Source organism: Parambassis ranga, chromosome 19 (assembly GCF_900634625.1).
Source record: "Parambassis ranga chromosome 19, fParRan2.1, whole genome shotgun sequence".
In the NCBI taxonomy this organism is placed as follows: Eukaryota; Metazoa; Chordata; class Actinopteri; family Ambassidae; genus Parambassis; species Parambassis ranga.
This window is the reverse complement of record NC_041039.1, coordinates 15,054,637-15,062,743: the sequence shown is the minus strand read 5'-3', so window position 1 is coordinate 15,062,743 and position 8,107 is coordinate 15,054,637.

Below are 8,107 nucleotides of genomic sequence, written 5' to 3'. Positions count from 1 at the left end.
AATTTATGTCAGGTAAGATATAGACCTGATAAAGAACGTTAAAAAACATAAAAATTCGACTAGATTTCTTTGTCTAGTCTTTGGTTTGCTATTACATTCAGCAAACTCTTCTTTTGCTCTTCCACAGGTAGCCCTGCTGACCTGTGAACAGCATTCCAAACCTGTCGAGATTGAAGTTGAGTTTCAGTCCTTCTCCTCTGCTCAAGATGCAGACAGCTACACAATTACCAGCAGATCTGCAAGTTTACCTCTGGTAGGAACTCTTAAAATTAAGTTAAGGGTTAAGTTAAGTTTGAGAAAATAATACATTTTATTTTATTTTTTATTGCAGGTATATGAGGCGCTTGTACATCAGCCAGCATGCTCTCCTGACTGCAAGGCTTCACTATGGATAGTTGAGGACCACCGAGGATATAACATCTCAATGAGAGCCAGCAGGGATGATAGCATCCTTGATACAAAGACATTCCACTTTAGTGAGTGTCTGCAAATTTTTTGTGAATTTGAATTTATGTTGTAATTAACAGCCTTTTGTTCTGTCTCTGCAGTTCCTGTGTCCCTGTCCTCCTTTAGTGTATACAGTACAACCACTACTGCCCTCCTGACGTGGAAACTGCAAGAGCAGCAGAAAGTGTCCACCTTTACTCTTCACAATGTAGACACAACATCTATCACACAGATTTTCAACATAAACTCCTCACAGATGAAGTCTCAGTACATGGTGAAAGGTCTCCAGCCTGGCGTTCGTTTTAAAGCAGAGGTCGTGGTGACTACATTCCTCAGACACCTTCAAATCACCTTGAAGCAGAGACTCAGCATTTTTATGGAAACAGGTATGTGCCTTTTCTGATATTAATTACAAGACCTGGGGACGCTGACTGTGATGATATTTTCTGTCTATAGCGCAGTGCCCACCCAGCTGGTTGGCAAATGGCAGAAGCTGCTACACTGTGCGACAAACGGGTTTGACCTGGAGTGATGCCCAGCGCAGCTGCGCTCACATGGCAGCTGGAAGTCACCTGGCTGACCCGAAGACCACAGAAGACCTGCTTTTTATTTCCTCTTACCTCCTGACCCTCAACAACCTCCTGCTGCTGTGGACTGGACTTAATGACCAGCAGGTCCTGTTACAGATTCATTCACTCCTGGCAGTATGTTGCGACAAACATTTGATTAAAGGCAAAATATAACTGGTGCAGAAAGTTCTTTGAAGGGCACTTAAAAATCCTGCAGTATAATTGCATTTTTCATACAGATTTAGCCTTGACGTCAGTGGAAGAGGCATGTCACAAAAATGAGTTTACTCTTTACACTAGAAAAACTTCTTTGCAGCAATTACTCCAGAAGGAGGATCATTGCTTATATAGGCTAATGACAGCAAGCTGCTGATGTGTATAATATCTCTTCTCCTCACTCCACAGGAGGAGGGCCGCCCTCTCTGGTCCGATGGCTCATCATACAACCAAACAAACACTGTGATGACTCTGCTGCCGTCCAATCAGACGGACTGCTTTGTCTTCCAGAGGAATGCCACAGGACCAGGATACTTTCTGACTCCTTTCTTCTGTGACATCCCCTTACCCTTCATCTGCCAGTACCAGAGTAAATACACTGAGAAATGTATTATTCCCATATATTGTGAGCACTTCCTGTCCCTATTTAAGATGCTTTCTTGTGTTTTCACAGCCCCTGCAGTTCCTGCTTTGTTCTCCTTTAACCTGGTTCAGGTGACAGAGCAGCATGTAGAGCTTCGTTGGAGTGATCTGACACACTTTAACTCAGTTAATCCCTTATCTTTTACGACTTTCCTCCAGTACCAAGAGAAAGAGAAGTTGGTCCGAGGTGACAAAACAGTGCCTAAGACCCAGAGTGGTGTCAAAAAAATGGTCAGAGTTCCTGTTTCCCTGTCTTCTAGAGGTGTGACTGTAGCAGGTTTGTTTCCAGGCAGCATTTATGCTTTTACCCTTCAAGCCTCCCACCCTGCTGGCTTTACATGGAGCCTGGGACAAACACGAACTGCATACACACGTGAGTCCCTCTACAACCTATCACACGCATAAATTATACAAGCTTACTAAAATATGCTAAATTAAAATCCTCATGTTTCCTACAGGACCTCTTCCACCTCAAAATATCACTGTTGGCCCAGTTACAGCCAGTCAGGTTAGCGTCCACTGGAAGCTGCTAAGTGCACCGTTTGTGGCTGATTGGACCTTTATTGTCTGCTGTGAGGACATGTCTTCAGGACAGAACAGGATAGTGACCAACATATCCAGGATATCTTCAGAGGCTGAAGGGTTTCAGTTCTACAGTGCTGTGATTGGAGGGCTGGAGTCTTACAGGAAATACAGGGTAGATGTTTACACAGTCACCCAGCATGGGATAGCAAGCTGTGGTCAGGAGCCTGTGACTGTACAGACTGGTAAGTTATGTCAATGCAAAGATTTGACTTACAGTACTGTTTTTAAAGGGGATATAAATTATAAATGTGATTTGAAAAGTACTATGGAAGTTACAAATAGTATATAGATAGGATCAGATATTTAGTTCCTTTTTTGTTTTATTTATTTATTTTGGCTAATGGAGTGAGTCTGATTATACCTGTTATGTTATACCTGCAGTATGCTAATGTGAAACAGTCCATGAGATCAGCCACAAAGTGCCCAAAGTGAGGGCGGCATGTCAATATTTCATGCTTAATTTGGAATCATTTGGATGAGTAAGCACACATCCTCATATCCAAGTGGGTCAGTTTAAATGTGATTTCAGTGTCATTAATACCCCCATCAGTTGGGGATTTTCCCTCTAATCTTCTTACATGGTTTAATTTCAGTAAATACCCAGTTGATCCAATATTCTGCAAAAATCAAAGATTAGAACAAAAGGGAAAACAGATTTTTCATTATCAGAAAACTTTTTTTTCACCTGTCCTTTCCCACAGAATTATAAAACTGCAGCTCCAACTCCTAGCAACAGTAACATACTGATGCTTCTCCATTTATAATTATGTCATATATGTCATATAATTATATAACTGCACTTTTAGAGCTTCTTGAATACTTGTTTTCTGCCTTTTAGCGGTTAGGGCTCCTTCTGGTCTGGTGGTGTTGCGCAGGAGGGGAAACCTGACAGTGTGCTGGTCCAGTCCACCCGATGATCCTCCAGATGGTTATTATATCACATCCCACTCCCTCAATAATCCTGCTGCTTCTTCACTGTTGATAAACAAGTCAAGCCCTGGTGCATTCTGGGAAAATGGATCAATGTGTGTGCATATGGACACCTTTATTCCTGGTCATACATATGAAGTAGGTGCTGTTGCTTTGAGGGGGAAAGACAGAAGTGAGAGGTCCAGTGTCATTCACACCACAGGTAAGAGACAGAAGAATACTGACTTACATGTTTACCACCTGAGCCTTTTAGTAATTTGTGTTTTCTTTCTGTTTGTAGCTCCTATGCCAGTACAAGCAGCCATTGCTCTTTCAGTGGGAACAAACCATGCACAGCTGTACATTCAGCATCCAAAGCTGGGTGTAATAGATGGAGTAAAGGTGTGTGCATGTCCTGAAGTTTGTGACGGTGTGTGTAATGGATCCTGCGGGGACACATGTGACTGGCACTCCCTCCATGCTGATGTTCATATCATAATGCTGAGCAACCTCAGTCCAGGGTCACAATACCAGCTGGGAGTGTACAGCACCAGCCGAGAGCAGACTGGACCACCATACTACACTCGCCCCATCAGAACAAGTCAGTTAAAACATGTATTTTACAAAATGCTGTGTTCAATGGTCGATACAAGACAGTTGCACTTCTCATGTTGTACCAAGAACTAAGTAGAGTTCTCTGGTTTCTTTCAGCTGAGATTGCTCTGCAGATCATCTTTGTTGTCTACTGTTTGTGTACCATGCCTTACTGTAATTTGGAGATGGCTCTCTTTTGTGTATCAGGCTTCACTGTAATCTAGGGGAAGCTCATTTTTCTCCAAACAATTGTACTTCTGTAGCCATCCTCGTCTGGCTCAAGTTAAAAGTGGATTTCACATCCTCTTCTCATGCAGATTGCAGCAATTAGATTTAAATTAACTCCACTCTAATACTTCACTGGTTCTTCCTTTTGAAGATTTTTGGTGATCATTAAGGTCAGGCTCTACGCTGTAAGACTTATATTGTATGATAGGCAGACAGATCTTTTTTGTTGCAAATCCATGTCGTGCTACTGATGTGGATGAGCTTCTTCTCTGTCTGTGCTCCTAATATTAAAATTAGATAGACTTCCTGGAGAGCTCAGATTTGCAAAATTAAATCTATCTATGAAACAGACTTAGCTGCAGTTCTCTCGATTGATAAGTTTGCAGCCTGGGATAGAAGGAGATGCACAATAGGGAAGGATTCTCCTTCTTATTGCAGAAAGGCTGGTTCGCATCACCACCAATAAGCTAATGTTAAGATACAAAAATGATCAAGATAGATCAATAAATGGTGTCTTCTTTTTCCCTGACCAAAATTAAATATTCTACTCAGTGATAGACTAATTGTGGTACTTGATTTTAGGTCTTGCTCCACCCAGCAGAGTGAGGGAGGGTGTGGTGACAGATACATCCATACAGCTGCTTTGGGATGCAGCACAAGGAAAAGCTCAAAGCTATGAGGTCATTTGCTTCAACTGTGACCACTCCCACAAGGTAAATACCAAAACTTTCCATAAATACATTTAAGCAGATGTGTTCACTTGATAAGAGAGCAGGTGTGCTGAAGATTCTATTGATTTTCCTGAGTAATTACGTAAATGAGAAGTGTTAACTCCCACTTTAACTGACAATGAATTGCCTTGAGCAACGCAGTAATCTGCAAATGCAGGCTCAATGTGGTAACCAGTAGTTGCCATGTTTTTATGCAGTCTGCATAAGTGAAATCTCTCATTTTCTATAATTAATGCCTTAAAAATGAACCCTTAAGGCTTTATTTGCTTCAGGTGCAGAAGGTGGTGAGTCAGAGTGCCCTGTTTTCTGCTCTGACTCCGGGCTCAGTCTACCACTTTGCAGTACAGACAGAGAAGGAGTCCTTCATCGACAGTTTGCCTGTTACCATCAATATCACTGCAGGTAAACACACACACATAAACATATGCAAGCACACTTTTTTCATACTTTTCTGACGTGTATTGTTTTTTGATGGGGCAGCTCCCAGCCCAGTGGAGGTCTCTCTAATCAATAAAACCACATCCTCCATATGCATCTGCTGGAGTATGGTCAGGGGGCTGGTGAGCACTATCATCCTGTCAATCAAAAACACAACATCCATCCAAGAGCTGGTTATTTCTCATCAAGCGCCCAGGTCAGCGTCATTTCTTACCAGCCAGTACATCAATTATTACAGTTTTATGAGGTTGGAGTTACAGTCACTACAATCAATCACCACTGATCTGTGTGTGTTCACAGGTCATACAGCTTCCAAGACCTTGCTCCTGGAAGCCCGTATACAGTGGAGGTAATGACCACCAGTAGAGATCGGAGAAGTAAATCTACTGCTATGAGCCTCTATACTAGTAAGTAAAGACATATAGAGCACATTGAACTAAATAATGGTTTCATGCATGCCCATGTGCAATTATTAATATACCAGGAAATAAATCATCACCGAAAAAGCAGAAAATTACACTTCAAACATGCTATCACATGGATTAAGAAAGTAATTATTGAAAAATATTATTATGTATTTTTTCCTGGTGGACAGGGTATTGGAAAGACCATGTGAGGCAATAAAAAAAAGAAAAGAAATTATTTTTTATCTCTATTTAGTCATCCATCCTGCACAGCTCTCACAGCAATATTGTGACAGAGTAGGATGGAAGTTACATAAATTAATTTTCCTGTAGAAATTGCACAAACCTTGATGCACATACAGAGAAAAAATATTTTTTTTTACATTAGTTTAGTTTAGTTAGTTTTTACATTAGTGTTCAACTAGGTTTAAAGAATCCCACAGTATTACCATCTATAAAGAATGCAGGTATAATAATATTTGTTACTCTTAGTGCGCAACTTACTGCTAATAGGAACTAAAAACTTGTAAAAAGATTTAGAAGACTTCCCTATCTTTTAGCACTTCCCATATCTATTGTTTCAAAGTGAACCAGGGAAGCATCATCAACGTTTATTTCATGGTGTGACGCGTGACAATGATATTAAGTGTCAGTATGTGGTGTCGCATGCTAATGAGAGTCTTGTCTCCAGTCCCAGAGGTGCCACAGGAAGTGGCTCTTTCAGAGCAGGTAGTGACATCTGTGTTTGTCACGTGGAAAGCACCACCAGGACAGGTGCAGAGGTACAAGGTGAGATGTGCATACTGCTGATGTCTGCCCAGCTTCCCACACAGAGGCAGGCAGCACAGGCTGTGCTGCTGTGTATCTTTGTCATTTGTCTAACAATCATGTAACTCATTATGTGATAAAAGGATGTCTTTTACATCAGACTCCACACACACACACACACACACACACACCTGTTGGTTACTTAGCAACAAAGGCACACCACGGATTCCGTTACCAACCCCTTTAAAGATATATGACCTCCGTACAGCCACAGCCAGGAAGAATGACCGAGCACATTGCAGGCACACACAACACAATGTTTTTTAATTCCAGTAGAACTGAAAGACAAATTTATCCAAGACAAAAACAAGCTCCGTCATGTTTCCACTGCCGTTAGTTGAACAATTGATTTTTATTAAAGCTCTGGCTATGATAGGTATTTGTCTCCTTCTCTAGATTCGTTATGGCCTGTTATCCACAAACAGGAAGTCGTGGATTGAGGTGCTTGTCCGGGACACAAGTTATGTGATCAAGGATCTGATCCCGGGGTCAGACTATGGTGTCAGCATTCAGAGTGTGCTGGGCTCAGACACCAGTGAAGCAGCACACAGAGAGTTCAGCACGCGTAAGACAACACACACACACACCCACAAGGCCCTTCTTCTAGAAAAATAAAGTAGTAAAACAGTGCTGTATTGCCTTTATTATAGGAATTCATTTTTGCCCTAAATAATGAAATATGACATTTCAATAATTGTCTTCTAGGCCCAGCAGGTTTATGTGCTCTTCGTGTTGGTCACATGAACTCGTCCTCTGTTACTGTGAGTTGGGACAGTGCACATGGAGAGTTTGACTTCCACAGAGTCAATGTCACCAACAACTCGGTCTCAAACACACTCACCATACCTAAGGAGGAGCAGGTTGCTGTGGTTACAGGGTTGCTGGATGGCTGCAGCTACAACGTGAGTGCAGAGAGGGTGAGAGGAGAGACGGCAGGAAACGCTGCCCATTTGACTGTAACCACAGGTAGGTGATATTACAAGAGCTCCCCTGATCAACACCCCATTATTATCACCTGCCCTCATCAGGTCTTCATTAAATCACAGAAACATCCTCCTCCTCTTTGACCCTTGTATCTCCCTTTTTCTGTTTGTCCTGAGTGCCAGCCCGTGTGCAAGGAGTTCGTCTCATGAATGTATCTGCACACGCATTCACGCTACGTTGGGAGCACACAACGGGGTGTGTGGATCATTACCAAGTGAACCTGCTACCCAGCCATGGAGAAGTCTCAGTTCACCCTGCACGTGATGGATACGTTCAGGTACATGCTCAGCTAAACCCACACACACATTTGTAGTAACAACATGCTCAACAGAACACTGTATCTCACTGCAGCATTATCAGTGTCAGTGAAACTTGAAATGTAAACTTACTGCATATCTGAGTTGTTCAACACACACATACATAAATAGATCATCTCTCCTCCCATTCAATAAAGTCCCGCCCCATACTGGCTCTTCCCGACTGCCAGGTGTCAGGTACCCCCCAAAATGTAACCTTACACACCACATAACACACACACATAGAGAGAGAGCACACAGAGCACAGAGTTGAGTAATAGATCTCATTATTTATTAAGTTGCCCTCATGAGCTCAACCCTGAATCATTCATTTGCTTAAGCAGCTCTCCCAAGAGAGGGAGAGAGACCAGAGGGAGAACGTTAGCCTTGTGCTAATGAAAGGACCCACGGCCTTATTTTGCTACCTAATAAAATTTTGGAATACCTCAAGACCA